The sequence below is a fragment of the Grampus griseus genome (genome assembly GCF_964374135.1).
Source record: "Grampus griseus genome assembly, chromosome: 13".
Taxonomy (NCBI): Eukaryota; Metazoa; Chordata; class Mammalia; order Artiodactyla; family Delphinidae; genus Grampus; species Grampus griseus.
This window is the reverse complement of record NC_139007.1, coordinates 72493740-72517941: the sequence shown is the minus strand read 5'-3', so window position 1 is coordinate 72517941 and position 24202 is coordinate 72493740.

Genomic DNA, 24202 nt, shown 5'->3' with positions numbered 1-24202 from the left:
GAGGGCATTATGCTAAGTGAAAGAAGTCAGACAGAGAAAGGCAATACTGTATGATCTCACTCATATGTGGAATCTAAAAAAACCGAACTCAGAGAAATAGAGAACAGATCGGAGGTTGCTGGAAGCAGGGGGATGGGCGGTGGGGGAAATGGGTGAAGGGGGTCAAAAGGTACAACTTTTAGTTATAAGATAAATAAGTCCTGGGGATGTAACGTACACTGTGGTGACTATAGTTAATAATACTGCATTGTATATTTGAAACTTAATAAGAGAGTAGATCCTAAGAGTTCTCATCACAAGGAAAAGAAATTTATAACTACGTGAGGTGATGATTGTTAACTAAACTTACTGTGGTGATCAAATTACAATTTATATGTATATTAAATCATTATGCTGTACACCTTAAACTAATACAATGTTAGATACTGATTATATCTTAATAAGATTGGGAAAAATAAAATAGAAAAAAGATAAGTTTAAAAACAGAATAATTTATTATTGATGGAATATTAATAATCTGAACACTACATATGATTTTCAGAGCACTTGTATATGCATTATCTCATTTAGTCTTCATAAAAGCTCTGAAGGGAAGGGTTGAGCAGAATAAAACTAATACACATTGACCTTGGATGCTATTGGTGTGACTGCCTGGATACTTTGATATGTACTTCAGCCTTCCGAGGAAGTAGGTATAATTTTGTGCCCACTTTACAGAGGGAGAAGCAGAGTTAGAGAAGTTAAGTAATTCCCCTGACCACTCTCAACTCATATGTGATACTGCTGGAAGTTGAAGTCGGTCTTCAAAAATCAAGTTTCATTGCCCCTCTTACTAGTTTTCAGCTGTGGGTCCCTTTAGAGAGTATGACAAGGAAGTCAACACTGCTGGATGTCAGGGTTCTCTGAAGACAACAGATTTTATCCAAACACCAGAGCTACTAGTCCAAATAAAATGGAAAAGCAGCAGTAGCAGTCCCTGCAGAGAATTAACCAGTGGAAGAAAACCAAGAGCCTCACGAGGGGTGCAGATCAGGCCTGGATACAGGGTGGGTACCTAATAACCCCTTCTTTATTCATATAGACCTGTGCTCATGTTGTAACAGTGAAATTAACCAAGAAACGTTTGTTGATTGATTCATTCATACCTTTGGTGGACAATTATTTAGAGCAAGGCTCTGTTGGGATGCTGGGAATAAGAATAAGAAGGCTGACATCCAGCCAGTGTGTTGAGATCGATGTCCTTTCTGATGCTTTGGTGTCCATGCTGTAACTGTTTTAAATAATTTGAATAGCACCACTGGATACAGCAATAAACAAATTATTGCCCTTGTGGAACTTATATCTTCATGAGAGGAGAGAGTCCACTGGGGAAAAAAAATCAACAAGTAAAGAAGTCAGGCGTTGGAAAGAGCCATAAAACAAATAAAACAGGGTGATGCTATGAGGGTGACACATTTCCTGATTCTCATCTTGTACTTAGATTACTGTATTAAGATATTTAATTTTGGATTGAATGACTGTCAATAGAAATGAAATACAAACTTGGATAAAAAGTGACGAAAACAACAACAAAAAACCAGGATGGTGTGACGAAGTTTACTTTAGGCGCAGTGATTGAGAAAGGCATTTCTGAAAAGGTGATCTTTAAGCTGGGACCTAGCGTCAGGAAGGAGCCAGCCTCTGAGAGAAGGATTGGGACGAGGTTGGGGTGTTTGGGGAATGGAAAGATGCCCAGTGTGGCTGGAGCAGAGGGGTGAAGGGGAGTCAAGTATATACAGGAGGTCAGAAGGGGGGATGTGGCTGATTCACAGGGTGCTCTGAAAGGGTTCTAATTTCATTGTGAGTTTCAAGAAAGCCATTGGAGGGTTTTAAACAGGGGAGGGACATGATCTGATTGACGTTCTTAAGAGTTCACGCTGGTTGCGCTGTGGAGAATGGATTCTAAGGGGGCAAGCCTGCCGCGAAGTGTTTGCAATAGGAAGGAGACGGTGATGTGGACTACAGCAAGGGAAGAAAGTGGATTGCTTGGGAATATATTTTGGGTACGGAGTTGACAGATAACTTGGATATGTTGGAAAGGGAGAGGCATCGTGTTTCCCTCCTAGGTTTTGGGCCTGAGCAATGGAGACTAGGAAAAAGCAGGTTTTACATGCAGTTCTGTTTTGGACATGTTAAGTTTGATATGCCTGTTAGGCATTTAAGTCAATATACTTTTATGTGCAAGGCCCATGGTGTGCAAGGTGAACTACATACATAACATACAGAAAACCGTAGTCATAAGATTAGAAAGGATTTCTTAAGGCTACTGTTCTGGAAGTGTGAAAGAGTGAACATCCGAGGTGATTATTGATGTCGGAAGCTAAGACTTGTGCAGGAGAAGAGTAGGAGGTGTATAGGAGAAGAGGGCAAGAGCCAGCTCATGGAAGGCCCTGGAAGGAGATGATGTGGAACTCTTGAAGGGATTTGAATGGAGAATGATGTGACCACACTGAATTTTTCGAAGATAACCCTGAAAGCATCATGCATGGGCGACTGGAGGGGCGCGAGGCTGGATTCAGGATGAACATTGAAGAGTTATTCCCAACGGGTGGGAGAGAATGAAAGCTGAAACTCAGCCAGCGACCTTCTAGAAGAAGAGGAGGAGGCAGATTCAAAAGATTTTCAAAAGATAGATTCGACTGTACTCGGGGATTTTTTGGCTGTGAGAGTGAGAGAGGAGTCCTTACTGAGTCAGTCTTTTAGCCTGGGGGCCTGGGTAGATGTCGGGGGCCATTAAATGAGATCCAGACTATAGGTCCTTGAGGGAGGGACAGATCCAATCTGATCCCATCCTGTGTTCCCTGCACCAACCCCAGGGCTCCTTTTCAGTCTGAGGAGCTGATTTGCTTTAGCGTCTCCACAAAGTGCTTCCTTATTCAAGAAGGTCTGGTGGAATGGATTAGAAGAGAGGTAAGGGCAGAACCTGGGGAACCGCCAACCTTTTAGAGGTAGACGTTAAGGAGACTTGGTAGGTGGCAGGAGAACTGGACATCAGGGGATCCAGAAACCAGCAGAGTAGAAAGTGAGGGAATGGTCAAAGGAAGTGCGTGATGCCAAGGAAAGGCCCAAGGAGAGGAGGTCTTACAAGTGTCCTTTGGATAAGGGCTTCGGCAGGCAGTAGCATCAGCCAGAGTAGTGTCAGTGGTGGTGAAGGTGGACGTCAGGCGGTGGTTGGTGGAGGGACAAACGGTTAGTTCAGGATGTGGGAAATCCTCAGTTGAAAACTTGTGGGCAGTGTGGACAGAGAATTGAGGGATTTCTCCCCCAAGTTGTTCTGTTTGCTCTGTGAATTAGGAGGTGGCACATGATGACCTGAAGCTGAGGGCAGTGGTGTGGAAGATGAAAATCAGGGGTGAATTTGAGAGACACGGAGTTTTAAAAACTCAACTGTGAGAAACAGAAGACTTTGATACTCATTTCAGTCTTATCCTGACCTCTAGAACTGTCCTTCAAGGCAAAACCTCTCGGCGCACGAGACTCAATTGGAACTCGAGTTAACCGAGTTGCGAACTCTTCCACCTCGGGTCACAGAATGATTCTCTGTCAGAACTCAGCTTTAATCCTGTGAGGGTAGCCTTGGTCTGACTAGTTAGCCCAGTTCCATCAGACTTCAGTTTCATTTAGTATTCTAGGTCAGGCCAGTTGGCTGTTTGCAGTTTGCCATGTTGATTTGTTTTAGCACTTTCCTTAAACACAGAAGAGCTTGGATTTGGGACCTTGAGCCATTACTGACACCGGTAGAGGCTGGGGAGGCCTGTTAGGAATTCTAAGTGTTGCTCTTCAGAAAGAGATGTTAAACTCGTGTTTCTCCTGATAGATGTTGGTCGCTGTCCAGAGGAAAGTTAAAGTTCCCATTGCTTTTTCCAGAAACAGTAATGGGGAGCCCTTGTGTTCCAGCCAACAATCCCTCTTCTCAATAAAACAAATAGGTTTTAATGTTGGCAACTTTCTGAGCTGTTGCTGAGAACATAAAGGCTGCTCTGTCTTTCTCTGTGGTAAATATACGGCAAGCATTTAACTCATTACTAGATAAATCATACTGAGACGGATCAGAAGAAGAGGTATCTGGTACCAGTTTTTAATTTTTTCCTTTCTTATTTTATGTTCTTTTTCTCGGCTTTATTGAAGTATACCTGACAAATAAAATTGTAATATGTTTAAACTGTACAAAGTGATGATTTGGTAAATTTCTCCTGTCTTGACGAATTCTGTCCCCTGGAGGGACACAAATAAACTTATTTAATAATGGCAATTTAAATGAGGTGATAATTAGAGAAGTGAATTGTTTAAAGAAATGGTGTGGTGAGATTCTTAGTGTTCATCCAGTGGTCGGGGGCTCTTCCACATTTCCCAGCTCACATAGGCCACGTGGAGTTGTGGGCTACCTGGCCAACGGGAAGATGGACAGAAGTGATCTAAGCCCTTTCTAGGTCTGGCACTTGAAATCATCCCACAGGATTTTCTGGCTCTTTTTCCCCTTCTGTGATGACAATGGAGGCCATGTGTTCTAGTTGGCATGCATTTAAGATGAAAGACGGCCACCCAATCTGTATCAGGCATTATGTGATCAAGAAATAAACTTTTATTGTGTTAAGCCATTGAGTTTTCTGGATTTTACTATTATTGTAGCAAAGCCTGCCCTAACCTGACTAACACACAAACCAAATGATATCACCTTATCAGAAAAGACAAGGTCTTTTACAAGTCCCCAGAGGCAGCAGATACTGAAATGAGACAGCAGGGTTTTCCCATCCCAGAGCTGACTGCAAAGGTCTGCCTTGGCCTTAAGATCATAGTCTATATATTTGCAGAAGTTTCCAGAGGTCTTCACATTGAGCTATTATTGTGGACCATAAGCTACAATAATAGGCTTCTGACAAGAAACCAAGGTTGTTTTCCTTTAAGGCAACAACTTAATGGCAGTCAAAAGAATGACTATTTCTGTATAATCTACTCATGTGCTGGAATCCCCCTAAGCCACACGAACCTATGAGTAAGCTGTAGCTGGGATCATAGTAACCTTCCATGTTTCACTGCCTCTTTTTCTGCTCTCCGGTATAGAGCCTATGAAAATCTCTTCATGTGTTCCTGGGGGTCCCTAGAGGATGCCTCCTACACAGTAATGAGCAACTCTGGTTATCTATAGCTGTCAAATGGCACGTTCCATCTCTTCTTTTGTACGAGCCTCCTCCACTGGGTCCCATCATCTCTGCCAGGTATTCCTTCCTGCTCACCCTGGATGTTGCTGATGCTGAGTACATCTGAGGGACCATCTGCAGTTGGGCACTATTTCTGTTATTTTTGGGCAAAACCAGTAGATAATCCTCATGAATACACAATGCTATAGTCAGAGTTACCTTCCCCTTTAATCACTAAGTCAAGCTTGTCTGTCTAATTCTCTCAACTTTTCTTTGCACAGGAGACTTCTGTTGGGTCTGCCTCACCAGTTTTCCAGATATACACATACACGTAGGATCTAGCAGTATTTACAGGGCTAATGGTGAGTCTCCCATTACACCTATAATGACCATTCACCTAAACATTTTGTTGATGTTGCTGTTAGAGGTTTATTAAACTGCCCAGGAGATTCTTATGAATTTTCTTCACCCACTCACTCATTCACTTACCCACTCACTCTCTTTGTCCTGGGCTTCTCCCATTTTGCCTGCCTTGCTCCAGAAGAGATGGGGAAATGTGGAGATTAGGAAGCAGATGTCAAAGGATGTTGGGTCTCCTCATTGGACCACAGTTTGGATAATATCTTCTTACCACCTACCCACTATAAATAAGCCCCAGACTCAATGGCACACCTTGAATCTGGAGTGAAGTCTTGAGGACTCCAGTCTTTTCCAGCCCATCTTCATGAGAAGTGCCTCATCTAAATCTGATCCCTGGAACCACAGCTAGCAATGAGCTGGTCTAAGAAGGCTGGCCTGCTTGGGATCATTCCTGTTGTTGTCATCCTACTTAAGACCCTTGGTACAATAGTCGTAAATACGTTTTGCAGGGATTAATAAGCAAGCCAGTGCTTTGAAAAATCCACTAATATCTAAGGAACCCCCTCAATGGAGTCTTCGAACATGTTCAAATATGCAGAGCCTTATTTGACCTATTTCCTCATCAGCGATGGTTGTATTTTATTGAGGGTCTCCTATGTGCAAGGCATTCTATAAGACTCCTTGCATACATTTTCTCATTATTTTTCATGACAACCATATGGACTAAATGTTGTTTCTCCATTTGGCAGAAATGGAGGTTGAAGTTCAGAGAATCCAAGTAAATTGCCCAGCGTCACAGAGTGCAACCCTGAGATTACAATGCAAGTCTGCTTGTGTCCAAAGCTTATATGATTTTTTTTAAAAAAACAATATTGGGTTATTGTAGAGGAAAGCTTCTAATCACCCAGTACTACTTATCTAGCCTATGCAACAACTCCTGGGTTCACTATAAAGGTCCAGAGTAGGCTTGAGCCCCTCCAGCTCTGGAACTTTCCATGGTCTCTGCCTCTCATTCTTCCTGATCTTGGACAGCAGGAATAAGAGTGGGGATTTTTGTTGTTATTGTTGTTGCTTTTAATATTTTCTCTTTATCTTTAATCTTTGTCAGTTTGATTACTGTGTGTCTCAGCATGTTCCTCCCTGGGTTGATCCTGTGTGGTACTCTCTGCACTTACTGGACTTGGGTGACTGCTTCCTTTCCCATGTTAGGGAAGTAAGAGTGGGGATTTAAAAAACTAGATTGAATATACTGAACACATCTCCCAAGAACGAATGATAATTCTCAGAAACATCCATATTAAAAAAGAGAGACATTTTTCCCAACTTGAAACACACTCTGCATGGATTTCCCTCATCCATGTTGTAATATATAAAGCAGTTTAAAGCAATTCACTCATTTAATTAATGAGTAGTGTCATTAGCTTCTTTTTTCATGTGACTGCTTTCAAACTTTCTTACTTTTTCACTCTTTACTTTCCCCTGCCCTGTCCAACCAGAAAATAAGAATTTGAACTGAAGAAAAAAATCACTTGCTCCTTAGCTATTCTAAGACCTAATCAAATCTTTGAAATTATTGCCTAAAAATTTAAGAAGTAATAGAGGCACAAGCATTACAGAATTCAAATAGTGTAGAAGGAGATATACTTTTAGGAAGGAAATAAGACCTTTCCTCCCCAGTCTCAAATCTAAGGCCTGAGAGATATCTACGTTTATTTATTGATGTTTAAATTATTTTGGGAACTACAAGAAATATGCTTACACTTCTTTTTCTTAATTTCTCAACCTTGATTAGTATCTATTGGTTGCCCACTAAGAAAGATGAAGGATTTTGCATACTTACAACTGTTATTTCCCACATGCCCTCCTCCTGACAATTGTATTGCATTTTCTGGGGAGGGAAGGGAGAAGACCAGTGTCTGCCCATCTATCCCATCGGCAGTCCTTTCAACAGTTACCCTGGTGCCTGACCCCCGGTTCACTCCTGTTCTCTACTGGTTGACTCAGAGCTTGGCATCTCTTGAAACTTGTGTCAATCCAGGGTCTCATCAGGAAAACAGAACTCATGCCAGATAATTCAATAGAGGGAATCTAATTAGGGGAATTAATTACAAAGTCCTTGGAAGAGCTGACAGAGCAAACGGGATGATGACACAGCTCAGAATTTGGAACCAGAGGAGAGTTAGGGGATGGAGTCCCCAGAGTTTAGTAGCTAAGCCTCTCCCTTGCTGGGTGTCAGACCTCTGGCACACCCCTTGCTGGGTGTGACCTCCAGAGTAGGTCATGCAGCTGGAGCAAGGCCTCCAGGTAGGAAATGGGACCATGGAGAAGATTTAGCTACTGATGGAGACACGGCTCAAAGCCAGAAAGAGGGGAAGAAACACCCTGGCTTCTTCCCTCCTCCCACTGCCAGTCTCTCACCAGTGCCCCCTGTTAGTTGAAACTATCCAGAAGCCAGTTTGGCAAGGGAGTCTGGAAAATGTAGATTGTAGGGGTTAGTAGCCTGAGAGACAGAACTAGTAGGGAGAGGATCTGAGAGCAAACAGGTGGATGAGGTGTCACGGGTTGAATTATGTCCCCCTAAAAAGACATGTTGAAGTTCTAACCCTCAGTATCTCGGAATGTGACCTTATTTGGAAATAAGGTCATTGATGATATAATTGGTTAGGTTAAGATGAGGTCATATTGGAGTAGGGTGTGCCTTTAATCTAATATGACTGGTGTACTTATAAGAAGATGGAGGACACAGAGAAACACAGGGAGAGCATTATGGAGCAACAGAGGCAGAAACCAGAGTCATAAATCTACAAGGCAAGCAATGCCCAAGACTGCTGGGTGTCACAGAAGCTAGGAGAGGGGCATGGAACAGATTCTCCCTCATACCCCTCAGAGGGAACCATCCCTGCCAATACCTTGATTTCAGACTTCCAGATTCCAGAAGTGTGAGAGAATACATTTGTGTTGCTCCAAGCCGCCCAGTTTGGGATACTTTGTTACAGCAGCCCTAGGAAACTGAGAGAGATGAGCACAGGGTTCTCCTGGGAAGAGTGCTCTCACTTTTTACATGTATTCTAGGCTACAACTTTCTCAGCAATGATTTTATATCAATATGATCTCATGTACTTCTTGGTTTTCAAAAATACGTCAAAATCTCTGGTCCATGGTACTCAGTACTATTACGGATTCATTCCAATCCAAGTGTCATTTCAATGGAATTCCATGAAGGAGAGCAAGTAAACATTAGCGCTCAATCTGCCATTCTAAAGCAGAACCCTACCACCCAACATGGGCGAGGTTCAATGTTGAGGGCATCCTCACCTCCTCCTGTCCAGGGGTGAGGTCTTCCAATTACACATACAGTGAATACAGTGAATACACATACAGGATATCAAACACAAAACAAGGTTTTGCATAAAAGAAATCACAACACCCCGTTTATTGAAGAGGGAACCTTTGAGTTTTAACTTACTGATTGATTTAACTTGTCAAAATAATTGGAATGCTGGGGCTTGTCTATGAAAATATCTATCTTATCTAGAAAGAGAACTCATGCCTTCCCTTAAGATTTAGATGATTAATTTATCATAGTTCATGGTTAACGTTTTTGAGAACAATGTTATCTAATGTCTCTTATAAATAACCAGTGTTGGATAATATGTTCTCCTCTGGCTAATCACACTCTATGTTTCTAAATTTTCTAAGAGTTCTTAAAAAGCAAACAGCAATAACAATAGCAATAACAACATGCACAAAAACCCATGTGGTACCAACAGCCTGAGACATGACTGACCACTAGCTCTGAGAAAAATTACTAGTGACGTGCCTACAGACCTGCCAGATTTAAAGGGACCACAGAACCACATGACATCTAGAAGTCCCATATGTTCTTATCATGAGCACTGAATCAGCTATTTAGTAATTGTTTAGGGTGTTCTTGTCTGATGGGAAAAAAATAAAAGCAGCCTTCTGATACATGATACTCCCTCAAAATGACTAATACTAAAAATTTAGAAAATATAAAACCGTTATTTTGGATGGCATTCTTACGTGGGTTTGTGGTATTACAATGCATGGTGTTTAAGATCTAAAAGAAAAGAAAAAAACTGGGACTTCCCTGGTGGTGCAGTGGTTAAGAATCTGCCTGCCAATGCAGGGGACACAGGTTTGATCCCTGGTCCGGGAAGATCCTATATGCCGCGGAGCAACTAAACCCATGCACCACAACTACTGAGCCTGTGCTCTAGAGCCCGTGAGCCACAGCTACTGAGCCCACACACCACAACTGCTGAAGCCCAGAGCCCATGCTCTGCAACAAGAGAAGCCACCGCAATGAGAAGCCCACGCAGTACAATGAAGAGTAGATCCCGCTCGCCATAACTAGAGAAAGCCCACGCGCAGCAATGAAGGCCCAACACGGCCATAAATAAATAAATAAATGAAGTATCCTGATCCACCCTTTCAGCTGTTTTAAATTATTTTTCTCCACCTCCATGGCAGTAAAATGATTTCCAGTGGGAACACTCCTTGTAAAGCTACATCCTGCTTTTTCTGTGTCTGGGGGAAGGAGAAAGCAGGAACTTGTCTTAAGGATTCTCTCAACAAGACTTTCTATGTTATGATCCCAGGGAGGTCTGCACATACTTGCTGATTTTTCTGGCTTCGTGCAAAACGGACTGGGTTTGGTGATAAAAAACCCAACTGTTTCTAAGGGTTAAGCTGGCTAAATTTACTTGACTTCACTGGAAAACTGTGTTCTTTACGATACTATGTGTTCCATTCCATAGGAATGGGAATTATTGTCTGGCTTCTGCAGTGTCGGTATGACACCGAGGTCATGTTCTAGCTCCTGGAAGATCAGAGGCTCAGTTCCCAACAGCACGATCCCTGTGCGTTCTCACAGCCATCTCACAGCTCATGGTCATACCAGAGCCGCAGTCCCTTAGCTTCCTGTAGAAGTAATATCCATTCTGGCAGGGTTCCAGTTTCACCCCACTGCCCAGTGTAAATTTTGGTGGCAGTCACCTGGGCTCTAGTTCATGGAGTCCTGAACTAGAATTCAGGCTCTCCCTAACTCTGTTTCTCCTGAGCCTAGAGCTCAAGACTCAGTTTCCCTATGGTATCTTCCATGAGGAGATGCTCAAGTTGTCTCACCTTTTGCTCCAAAGCTTCCTTAATCATTCAATAAAAATTTAGAGAGCGCTTACCTTGTGTGTTGCCCTTTGCTAAAGCATGGTGAGAATGACCAAGAAATATGTGACATGGGTCCTACGTAGGCACTTATTGGTTGATCCATAACCCACTCTCAAATCCCTTTTCCCTTCTCTGCCTTCCCTTCGAATACTGGAAAAAACAAATATTTGCTTCCTTAGCCTCTTTTTGCAGCTGACAGTGGCCGTGTGGCACAGTTTTAATTGAGACAGAGTTGTAGCAGGGCCAGCATCTCTGCTATTCCTTCCAGGTCAGAGCTATATCTAACTCATTATTTTCAATGTTTACACGATGTTTCCTAGTGTGTATGTATTAAACTCATCCAACCATGCCCCAAGTGATTGATAGTTGTTATTTCTTATTTTTCCCAATACAACAATGCTGCAATAAACATTTTTTTCATATATTCTATGTACTGGTTCTTTTATTTCTTTTAGGATAGAGTCCCAAATGCTATATTACTTTGTTAAAATATATACGTATTTAAATTTCAAAAGATGTTGGCAGTTTTTCAAAAATATAGCAGTCCCATTTCTCAGTAGCTGTATAGAAATGAGCTTATTCCTCTACATCTTTATCAGCACTGGAGTTATTTCTGTTTTCAACTTTTGCCAATCTAATGAATGAAAATAGATAATTAGTGTTGTTTAATTTTAATTTCCCTGAATCCTAATGAAATTGTTCATCATAGATTTATTAGCCATTAGATCCTCGTCAGTGAATTTCCTGTTTATATCCTTTGTCCATTTTTCTAATGGCTCGTTTGTTCTTTTCTTGTCAACTTGTAGACACTTCTTTGCACATTAGAGATATAACCCTATGCCTGCCATGTGTATAGCAAATATTTTTTCAGGCTGCTATATGTCTTTTGAATGGCAAAAGACAAAACAGTTTTAAAAAACAGTTTATATAATCAAATATGTCTTTCCTTTCCTTTCTGACTTTCTTGTTTAGGAAAGTCTACCCACTTCAAGGAGTTGGTTTTCTGAACTTGATTCAACATTTTAGTAACATATACTTTGGGGGGCCTACAGTGTGAGACATACCAATCTTAAGGAGAACAAGACCTGCAAAGGAATATTTGCAGAAAAGCAAGCTGTCGATGGGGAAGAGTATATAGTATATAGTGATTTAGAGCTCTGGAGTCAGATAGTCTTGAGTGTGAGTTCCATTTCGCAGATGGGAATGCTGGGTGAATAACTGCTGAGATTTTAGGCAAGTTACTTAACCTCCTCTTCTGCAGAAGGGAGTACTAGTACCTATTCATATGTTTACTGCAAGTACTAACAACTAACAACAGTGCATATAAAGCCTTTAGCAGAGGGGGTTTAGCACACAACAAGTGATAACCATTATTATTACTGTTATTAGTGCAGAAAAAAGTAGGAGAGAATTTCAGAAAGATACACCGGCGTTCAAGAGATTCGACATTAATCTGTAGGGGATGGAAAACAAAGGAAAGTTCGGTAGCAGAAGAGTAATATGGGAGAGGTGGTGTTTAATAAAAATTGACCTCTCTTTCTGGACCCATGGTTCCCTAAATGCTGTATTTATGTTTTTGTTTTTAAATTTAACATCTTTATTGGAGTATAATTACATTACAATGTAGTGTTAGTTTCTGCTGCATAACAAAGTGAATCAGCTCTATGTATACATATATCCCCATATCCCCTCCATCTTGTGTCTCCCTCCCACTCTCCCTATCCCAGCCCTCTAGGTGGTCACAAAGCACCGGGCTGATCTCCCTTTGCTATGCGACTGCTTCCCACCAGCTATCTATTTTACATTTGGTAGTGTATATATGTCCATGCCACTCTCTCACTTCGTCCCAGCTTCCCCTTCCCCTTCCCCGTGTCCTCAAGTCCATTCTCTACATCTGCGTCTTTCTTCCTGTCCTGCCTCTAGGTTCATCAGAACCATTTTTTTAGATTCTGTATATATATGTGTTAGCATACGGTATTTGTCTTTCTCTTTTTGACTTACTTCACCCTGTATGACAGACTCTATGTCCATCCACCTCATTACAAATTTATCTCAAAATCTTATCTTAGAAAAAGAAGAGCACAACTTAAACCCAATCATACTTTAAAAGTTATTGGGATTTGGTCAGATTGTGATTATTCTATCAATCCACATCTGACTTTAGGTGAAGATTTCTGTCTCATAATCAAAACCATATTCAGTCTAAGAAACAGAACAAAACTCTACAACTTCAACTTTCCATATCCTCATTTGTAGGGAGCTTGGTGTGGCTAATTCAGCTAAGAACATTTGAGGGTCGTCTCACTGGCTCTCACTGAACACCTATCGGCAAAGAGGATACCACCTTACAGAGAGATGAGTCCACCTTCCACAACTATTATGGACTGAAATTTTGTGACCCCTCCAAATTCATATGCTGAAGCTCTAAACACAATATAACTGTATTTGGAGATCGGGCCTTTGTGGAAGTAATTAAAGTTAAATGAGGTCCTGAGCCAATAGGATTAGCGTCCTTACAAGAAGAGACATCAGAGAGCTTGCGCCCCTCTCAGTGCTCATGCAGAAGAAAGGCCATGGGAACACACAGTGAGATCGTGGCTGCCTACAAGCCACAAGTAGAGGCCTCAGTATGGAACCAAACTTGCTGGTCACTTGACTGTGGACTTCCAGCCTCCAGAACTGTGAGAAGATAAATGTCTGTTGTTTACAGCCCCGGTCTGTGGTACTTTGTTATGGAAGCCTGAGCAGACTAATGCGATATTCAGCATCAAACTCTCATTCTACCTGTGAATGCTAGGAGTTATTTTAATCCGAGTAAAATTTATTTTTTAAGAATGGAATTTCTCCATTCCTCCCGAATTAAGGTTGTCTTTGTCTTCAAGGAAAGCATGTCTGGAGCCTGAATTCCAGGGAAGGATGAAGAAACAGCCTTTTTTTTTTTTTTCCTCCACTTTGCAGGATGCTGGGTCCCTCCTTCATGAAGCATGGGAGAATACGGACCAAGAAGCTACACGATCAAGTAAACCAAATACTTGGAAGAGTTATAAAATACAGGAAAAAATACGTCTTGACTTTAACCCAGCCTCATGAAATCCCAGTTATGGTTTCTTCCAGAGAGATGACATGGCTTTACTCATAAGCTGCTCTTCCTACTTGCTGATCTCCTTGTTTCAGAAAATACAGAGAGACTGGATATGCAAATGGACAATGGCCAGAGCATATATAAAAATAGAACTCTGATCTGCAACATGCCCAGGAAACCAAGCCCTTTATCTACAATAAACAACCCAGGCAGGCACCCTGCTGTGAGTCAGACTTGCGGATTGCTATCTCTAGTAACAATCCAGGAAGCTAAAGAATAATTTCTATGACAACTGACCCGGCATCACCAGAACCTGATTAAGAACTGCCAGCTTCTCTAATTTTTGTTGCTGGTTCCAGCTTAGGATCATCCAGGCAAAGCCAAATATGTACCCCAGCCCATCACACGGGAGCCCCACCTATAGTTAGCTCACCTACAGCTGCCCGGGCTAACGACCTCCCACAAGGGCACACCCGAAGCCTTCCCTTTTTTCCGCTAAAAGATTCCCACTACTCTGCCCGCCTTTGAGTCTCTGTCAAAATGTAAATGACTTTGGCCAACTCCCTTGCTATAGCAACTCTGAATAAATAGCCTTTGCTAGTTCTTCTTTGGTTGGTCTTCTTTTATTTCTCCGCTATCTTTTTATATATTCCCTAGAAGATTTGAGAAGTTCTTTTCCTCCCTAATTGTGCTCTGAAAGATTTTCTGTCGTGTTTGTGATGGAGACAGGGTTTTTTTCCCCCCCTCGGGATTGTAAATTGTGAAGGCGCACATGATGTTGTATAAAAAAAATCATACCAGATGTTTGTGAAGATATAAACCAATCCTTAGCATGAGGGAGAGGCGCATCGAGCCTCAAAAAGAGACAATTATCCCGTCTTTGGGTAAATGTGGACTTGGAATAGAGCACACAGGGCTCATGCCCCCAGAGTGATTGTTCTAGGCTGGTGATGTGCATACAGGGCCCCCCGACCACCTGTTCCTGCTCTCTCCCACCCCCGTCACTTTTTCAAGGGTATTTATAGTGACTTAAGCCCGTGTTTCTGAGTTCCTGGATCTGACCCCTGGCAGTCCGTGGCTTCCCTGCCTTCACTGTGCCACTGTCCATTTTGCTGTACTGGTTGTGTCGCCTCCTGGGTGTCCCCTTGGGTACTGGGCACCCAGTCTAGGTGCTTGTTTTTGCTTGAGCCAGTGAAAGAGGGATGGGGAACACCTCAAAGGAGGCTTTCCATCTGCCGATCTTGGCAGTTCTGCTGTTTTGAAAGACAACAGAACAGTGGGAAGGAGGACATTTCATTCCCTTAGTGCCCCTTTGCTTAGCCCTGGCAACAACAGTAGCAAAGTGCCTTTTGCGGGAAATCGTGTGAACCAGGTCCTTATCTGCATTGCTTGGAATAAGCTTTAATAAAAACAGAAACATCAGTCCAAAAAACTCTCCACGAAATTCAGACCAACAGCACTCGTTTTAGTCTGGCTTGCTTCTCATTAATAAAAATGAATAATTAACTCCTTAAAGTTAGGTATTTTTAATAAATAGAAATCCATTTAAATGAATCTGGAAACTGTGAGATTTCTAATTTAACCCTGTAGTTTGCTTCCCTGACAAACTTTAAGTGACTTGATGGAAAATGAAGGTTCCAAGGCGCTATTCGGTGTTCAGCAGCTTGCTCTTATGTTGGTAGATGGGTTGGGCATTTCTCAGGGTTTTCCTCAGCTTCACCTACACGGACATCGGCACTCAGCCAAGGCTCCACAAAGCACTGTATTTTGATTCATCAGCAGTTTTCCAGGAAAATGTTGCTAATGGTTGAACAAGTTAAAGTATCACAGTGTTCAGAATAGAAGAGGTGACACAGGCACAGGGTACCAACTTATCTCTGTCCACCTTTAGATATTGGTCAGGCAGCTACCATGGACTGGAGACATTGGGTCCAATGGCCAGTGACAGTGTAGACTGGAAATTGTGGTTCCTCCCTTTGTGTGAAGCTATCTCCTCGGAATCACAAATGCTCTTTAAAACTCTCTTTCCAGCTATCAGTTCTAAACAGCTGAGCGACCTTGAAGGAGAGGGGTCTATAAAGAGGTTAATAAGTGCAATTAATGGGAAAAATAAAGTAACCTTTCAAAGTATGAATACTAGCCCAGCACTACTCCCCAATGTGGAAGGGAGTGGGCAGTCAACCTCCCCTACGTGACTGTTAGCCAGTGAAGGGCACACAGAATACAGGAAAAAATGCGTAAAATAGGCCTTTATTTTGAATTTGGATTATACATTCCAATCTCTGTCCTGCTCCAGGTATTTCCTGATTCTATCCAAGTGCCTAGTTTCTCACTGGGAGGGCCTGGTAATCAACTCTCTGGGTACCCATGTGGCCACCACTGTGTAACCAGTCACCCTCTCTGACTTTTACCTTCCACACCTCCTTCCTTTCCCATGGCTTCTCAAACCTTGAACCCCGCTTTACTCATGACAAGGGCTCTCCCCTTGACTAAATTTTAGTCAGGCTTCTCTGAACCCTCTTTTCAAGCAGACCTCGTCCTTGGTCCCGTCCTTGGCTTGCTGAGTCCATCCAGCTTTAGCAAAGCATCCTGCTAAGCCAGTTTATTGAGAATTGCCCCACCCTTGATATCCAATCAGTCTCTTCTTCCTTCTACCCACCCTTGATACCTAACCTATTCCTCTTAGTAATTTTCCATCCACTCCCAGACCCTGCCTATTGGCTATGAATTCCTGCTTGTGCCTGTGGTTCAGAGGTAAGTCCAATCTCTCTCCCTTATTGCAGTAGTCTTAAATAAAGTCTTCCTTGCTGTTTTTAACAAGTGTCAGAGTAAGTTCTCTTTATTCCTTCCCAATCCCAGAGTCCCACCTCGCCACACATGGAGCTCTCTTTGTCCTTCAGCTCTCCATCCTCTTCTTCAGATAAATCTGGTGTCCTATTGTTGGGTGCTGGGTCATTGAATCCTGCAGGATGGAAGAGAGGAGAAGAAAAGACGTTTTCTCAGTGGCTTGTTCTCAGAGCCTGGTGGGAAGGATTATCAGAGCTTTCCTACTGCTCATGTTTACTGGAGAAAAAAAGAAAGAAAAAGAAAAAAAAAACCCTCTCATTTGTGATGCTGAAAGAACTCATCCTATAACTCAACCTTTAGAGCCTGGCCACCAAATTTCCAAACCACACAAGACTGCTTTCTGCTTTACAAGCTGGTGGCCAACATTTCTGGTCTCTGCAGAGTTCTCTTTGGTCCCAGTTGCACCCCAGACTTCTACTCCTTGGGAGATCTCTCCATGCCCTCTGTCCCACGTCGGACATTGGAGGGCCACCACCGGGCATTTAGTGAAGGTCCAGAGTGTCTTAGAGGGATTCCTCCCTCCCCTCCTACCCCACTCACAGACTTCACAGGGTTGTTGCTATGTACTCAGCAAAGGCCTAGTGTGCCTCGCAGGGACTTCTCTCCACTTTCCTGCCTTTCTTCCAGCCTTCAGCATGCCATTACCTAGTATTTGGAGAAGGCCTGTGTACCCCAGCAGGAATCTCTCTTTAAGCTCCTTCCCTGCCTTCAGTCTTGGATGGACTTTTTCATGAACTCGATGAAGGCCTATTAGAAAGAGTTGGCTCTTTGGCTGGTGCCACTCAGGACTCTAGTCCATCAAGTGAGCCTATGTAACTGTTACATGTTTGTTCAAAGTTCAACTGGCTTCTCTTGAGTCCCATCTATGAAAGATTTTTTTCCTCTTCCCACCACCCTGCCAAGTACAAAAGCCACTATGGATCTCTTCTCTCCCAGAAAGGATGTGTCACTTTTCTGAAATTAAGTTTCATTTGAGTTTGGCTTTTTAAAAACTATGATTTTGTAGCTTATCTTGTTATTCTTGTTGTTAGGGTCCTTATCATGTTTTTAGGCTTTTTTTTTAAAGCAACTTGTTCTAAAGCAAAATATTACTTGGAATCTGAATACACAAAACAGATCAAAGGTGAATCTCCGGATTAAAACATAATTGGCAGGGGTGGTGGTAGGGTTGGGTGGCATGGGGGGTTCCACTGGCTCTCTCATTACTTTCTGCTATGACTACTTAGAGAAATTTTCAAGTTGTTTGAAAATCATTGATCTGATCATCAATTGTGAAGTTTTTGTTTTACAGTTTGATTTTCTCCATGTTTCCAATGTCCAACACCTTGTTTTCTTCTCACATGCTGCTTCCTCTCCATGGAATGCTTGCCTCCCTACCAATTAAAATTATGTACCCTTGAGGGTCCAGCTCACCCTTAAGGATTTCTGTGTCCTCAGAACTGCTAAGGCTCTTACCATTTGGGCTAGCCAATTTAGACATACTGACTGCGGTATGTCTTTTTCTGGTTTGATGAGTCTTACTCTTGTCTCTGTGGCTGGACATCCTTCCTCCGGATCAAGACTGTGTTGGAACTTGTCATATGTCTTGTTAGGGGCCGAGAAGGATAGACAGACTACGAATATTTGCTGCTGTCACTCTGGAAGTATGAACACTGTCTTTTGGTCAATGACTTTCTGTTAGCCAGGATTGTTCTATATTCATGATTTAACACCATTGCATTGAAGCCCACATGGCTTCTGCTCAAAATAAGCCCTCATTCAGATCACTCTCAGCCCTCTGAGTCACGTGACTGCCTTTGTTTCCACTGGATGCCACGGGATGCGGGAACTCCATTAGTGATGCTTGAAAGCTCACTATACAGATATTTTAACTATCCTGCTTCTCCTACCCTTCATCTTCTTAGCTGGTCAGGTCTGCCTTTGCTAGCTTGGTGTTCCATGGAGCCTTGCCTCAGTGGGGTAGACTGGCTGTGATCCAGAATCACACTTCAGTTGGATTAATGTGGCTATAAGAGGCGCCCACTGAGAGTGTGTCTTTTCCCTGATATGCACTGAGCTGTCAGCAACACCACTGGCCTATTGCACGGTGGCACCTAGAATATCTAGGCAAGCTCTCAACATGTAATTGCCAGGATTTAGAATTAGTATGTTACTTTTGATTCAGCCTATTGCTTTCCCCAGAAACAGCTATTTCCAGGCATCTCTGACTCAAAGAGATTTCTGGGAAATGAGATATCTTCCTCCAACTTAAGGGAAATCAGAAAACTTTTAACTTTTCCTTCTCTAGGGTAAGTCAGCAGCCCCTTTGCCTCAAGTATGTTCTTTTTGAATCTTGGGGCTGATTATTATGATAACAATACCTACCCTAGAGAGTTGCTATGAAGATAAAAAAGGCATCAGCCTTGTTTAAATTCTATGAATGTTCTTCAATATAGATGTTTTTCAAGGTCTTTTATGCATGGTATGCATATTTTCATGCATGTTTTGTGCATGCTTTTCAAGCTCTTTTATGAGATAATTGGGGCCAAAAGCAACAAAGGAAATACACAAATAAACACCAACAAGGCTGTTTTCCTTAAAAAATTCAGACTTTTGGGAGTCTAGCTCCACGTTTTAGGACCATGGACTGAATCCTCATTATGGCATCCAGATCAAATCTGCAGCCTGGCTCACCTGTGGTAGAAGTGCAGGCCCTGAAGTTGTACGGATGTGAAGGCTAGATTGTGGAAGACCCAAATGTGTACACCTCTAACTTGGGAAGAGTTTTTATTATGTTTTCAACGGCACTCTAAAGTACAATTTGCTTAAACTAAATTTTTTTTTATCAGATTTACCTATCTTCCTTAAAAAAAACTTCACTGCATCTTTTAGTAATATTAGAGCTTGTGTATTCATTCTGTTTCGTAAAGTCATTTGCCCAGTTGGCATTCTGCAACTCTGAGCTATACGCTGATAAAAGCTGAAATTTAAAATCTACCCAGTCATCAGCTGGTACTCTGGGACTGTATTACACAACTCAAAATGAAACATGTTTTGAGGTGTGTGTAACTTTAAGTCCAGATTTAACCTTTCATTACCTGGGTGAATCCTGCCCTCTGGTAACCTGTATGGGCACAGGTAGTCAGATTACTGTGTGGATCTCCAGGAAGTTTACAGTAGGACAGCATATTCTCTCTCCCGCTTTGCAAAGGGAGTTGCCAGTATTAAAATTCATTGGAACTTGATTGTACTATTTGGGCACGTTATCATCTCCATCCTGAAATGAAATCTCTTAGGTAGCGGAAGGGCTAAAAACTTGGCTGGCAGCAGTGGTGGAGCAAACCCGCCCTCTTACCAGCTTGATGGGTGAGGGGATTTACTGCTTGTGCAGATAAGATTCGATGTAGTTAGGCCTTGTCAGCACGTCCTGGTGAAAATGCAGTGCCCTTCCTTGACTTTCCCAAGGAAAAACAGATCTCATGACATTGGCTTTTATTTCTCAACTACAATATCTAAAGCATCTTTTCTCATAAAGGGGGCTGAGACGTTGGCCTTTAAAGGTCTCCATTGCCGCGCAGTCTTAGGAACATAATCTGACGTGCAGTTTAATTGTTCAAACATGGACATGTTTACAAATGCAAGCATTCTTTTCTTTTCTTTTCAAGTAAAAAAATTTTAAATTAATTAATTAATTAAATTTTAAATTGAGGTATAGTTGTTTTACAATATTATATTAGCTTCAGGTGTACAACATAGGGATGCAAAACTTTTATAGATTATACTCTATAGCTATTATAAAATATTGGCTGTATTCCCTGTGCTGCACAATATGTGCATGCGTTATCTTACATGTAAATTTAGACACAGAGGAAATGGGGCATATCTGCAGGAAATAAGTATTTACTACTTGATGGCATTAGCATCAGCTTAGATTGTAATGACGGAGACTCCTAGATATCTCAGAAGGAATGAACTAAGCTTCACTGTAGCCAGTTTTGTGCTTGCTTTTTTGTCCCTTTAATTGGTCATTCATTCACTCATTCATCACTTGGTGCAGGCACTGGGCTGGGTGCTAAAGGCATATCTTGAAAAGCATAGATTGTTTGCTTGAGTGATTACAGCAGAATGGGAGAGACAAAATAAACAGGCAATTGGTATACAGTAGGAAAGAGGGGAGGTAGAGAAGCACAACAGAGGGAGTCAGCCTCTGGAAGGAGAAAGAATCCTGGTGGAAGTGAGTGCAGCTTTATATTGTAATATTTGACAGCATAAGGCTCACCCTCTCTCTGGTTCGCCTATTCCTGTTCTTTAAATTCCCCTGCCCCATTTTTCTATGTTTATTCTCCTACATGAACTATGTATTATTTTTATCAAATTTCAAATGTGGACTATGTTGAATAGATTTACGGAGCATCACTTTCTTTATCAGGACTGAGTTTTCTTAAGAACAATATACTTTCATCCCTTTGCTCACATCTTTTTTTTTTTTTTTTTTTTTTTTTGCGGTACGCAGGCCTCTCACTTGTTGTGGCCTCTCCCGCTGCGGAGCACAGGCTCCGGACGCGCAGGCTCAGCGGCCATGGCTCACGGGCCGAGCCGCTCCACGGCATGTGGGATATTCCTGGACCAGGGCACGAACCCGCGTCCCCTGCATCAGCAGGCGGACTCTCCACCACTGCGCCACCAGGGAAGGCCCTGCTCACACCTTTTAAAATGACTTTTAGTAGTGTTTTATTAATGTATATCCTACGCTTGTCTTGTTATGGTTATTCCTAGTTATTTTCTCTGTGTATTTTTTGTTGTTGTGATTGGAATTTTTTCATTATATTTTACAGCTGGTTAATTATGGTTATCAAGAAAGCTAGTGATTGTGGATATTTATTTTTCACTTGGGCATAGAAATATCACACCAGACACAGGTGAGTCCCTTCACATTTACTGATTGTCATAGGTCATGTTCCCTGGGAAACAGACTGGAAGATGGATCTCATGTGTATAGGAGATTTATTGCAGTTTTCCCTCAAGAAAACATCAGAGAGGGGTAAGGGAAGGTGGATTGGGAGAGGGAGAAATTGAACCAGAGTGGGGCTGAAACAGAGACCTCAAATGGTCACATAGGGAGCTCTAGAGCTAAGATCTCCCTGCAGAGACTTGAGATAAGACAAAAAGGGGCCTGGTCTTTGAATTCCAGCATGGACCTCTCATTGGACATGGGCTGCCCTTGAGGAGGAGGTGTAAGCTTGGACAAGGCAGTCCCTTCAGCAGAGGGCAATTCCAGAAGCCACAGGAGGTCACCACTCCCAGCTGCTGGAGGATTGAGTACCTCGGTCTGAAAGGGAGAGCTGGGCAGTGCCCCACATTTATTTTAGTAACGCACTGATATTTTAGTATTTTTTATCCCTAAATGACTGCAGTCAAGGACACCAACACTACTAAGGCACGAAGTTCAAAAACACCTAGGTAGCTCCCTCTTCCTTTACTTTTAAAAGACTTGCTATTTAAATTTACCTTTTAAAACTTGTAAAGCATTTCACTCTGAGACTGATATAGATGATGAAGTTTTTAAAAAACAGATAACACTTATTTTGAACTTACTTTGATGTTCCTTGGAGCACTAAACAATATTTAGGCCCAGAATAAGGAGACTTTCCAAGAAAAAAACAGTGGGTCTTCAGTCCACACAGTATTGGATAGGATTTTTTTTTTTTTTTTTTTTTGGATAGGATTTTTAAATGCTTTGACCAGCCTAGACCTGCTGAAAAAAATCCCACCTCCCCTTAACACACATTCGAAGGAAGACTTCAATACAGCCATTTCTTTGCTTTTCTCCCTAAACTCATTGGGGTATTATGTACATGAAATAAAATGCACCCATCTATTTTAAGTGTAGAGTTTGATGCGTTTTGACAAATGTGTACACCTGTGTAATCACTACTCCAATGAATGTATAAAACATTTCCCTCTCTCCATTCCATCCCATGTCCCTGCTGTATTCTTTTAATGAGCATTGGTTTTCCTCTTGGCAAGCAGTTAGGTTATTTGGGATCAATTTTATCAAGACTTTCTTGTAAGCTTGTTATGGTGGGTCCACGGTCACCTTCAGTCTAGGGTTGATTTATCCCACAACTCAGGCATCATGATTCCTGATAATATATTGTCATTATTTTATTTTGAAGACTTATTTCTAAAGATATTTTAAAAGAGTAAAAATTGGTGTTTTTTTAATAACATATTTTCCATTTCTTTTTCTTCATTTTAGATCATTTCCATTGCTATGCTCAAGTTTACTAAATTTTCCTTCTGTATTTTATATTTTTTTATACTGGTTTTTCCAACCAGTATATTTTTTTCATTTCAGATGTAACATTTTTCATTTCTAGAATTTCCATTTGTGTCTTTTTCATATCTTCTATTTCTCACATCATCATGTGCATGTTTTCCATATATCCTGACCATAATTATAATATTTGTATGAGCAGTTTAAAAATCCTTGACTGCTAATTCCATATTTGTCACTTCTGGGTTTCTTTCTATAGATTAATTGTTTTTCTTGGTTATGAATTATATTTTCCTTCTCTTTTTCATGCCTGGTAATTTTGTTTTTAACATCTTTATTGGGGTATAATTGCTTTACAATGGTGTGTTAGTTTCTGCTTTATAACAAAGTGAATCAGTTATACATATACATATGTTCCCATATGTGCCTGGTAATTTTTGACTAAGTACTAGGCATCATGAATTTTACATTGTTAATGGCTGAATTTTCTTAAATTCCTTTAAAGAGTGTTGGATTTTTTTTACAGCAGGCAATTAGAAGTTACTTGCAGTCTGGTTTAATCCCTTTGTGTTTTATTTTTCAACTCTTTTGGTTTAGGGCTAAATTAGCCTTTACTTTAGATCTATTTCTAGGGCATGGCCCTCCTAGAATAGTTACTAAATGTCCTGTGTATTCGTGAAGTTTCTCTACTTTGCCTCATGAGAACCTGAAATATTACTGACCCTGGTATGAACTCTGGGAGTTGTCTCCGTACACTTCTCTGGTGATTATTCTTCCCTGGAAGTTGTTTTTGCCCGGCCTTGTGGGTTTTCACCCCAGACAGGCACAGACTGGTATTCAGTTAAAGACTCCAGAGGATCCCTATGCAGATTTCTGGAGTTCTTTCTCTACATGGCTCCCTCTTCTCATATATTCTGCCCCACAGAGTTGCCTTGGACTCCCCCAAATTCATATCTTTGTCTCCTCAACTCAGCAAGATAGCTGGGGTCCGTTTGCATTTTACCCCCTTGCAATGAAGTTCAGAAAGGCTTGTCAATGGTAGGACCCTCCTCATTTGTGTTTCTTTTCTCAGGAAAAGCAGTACTGCGTGGCTTGTTATATAATGTCTGAAGATAGCTGTTTTCAATATTTCATCCAGTTTTCTAGTTATTTATGACTGGATGATAATTCAGAGGTTACCAGTACCCTTGGATACAGTACACTCACTACACTGTTAGGAATAATATTAGTTTTATCATCAACATAGAAAAAGCCTTTTGCCTGATTATTGCAGTAATAAATCCAAAGCTCACA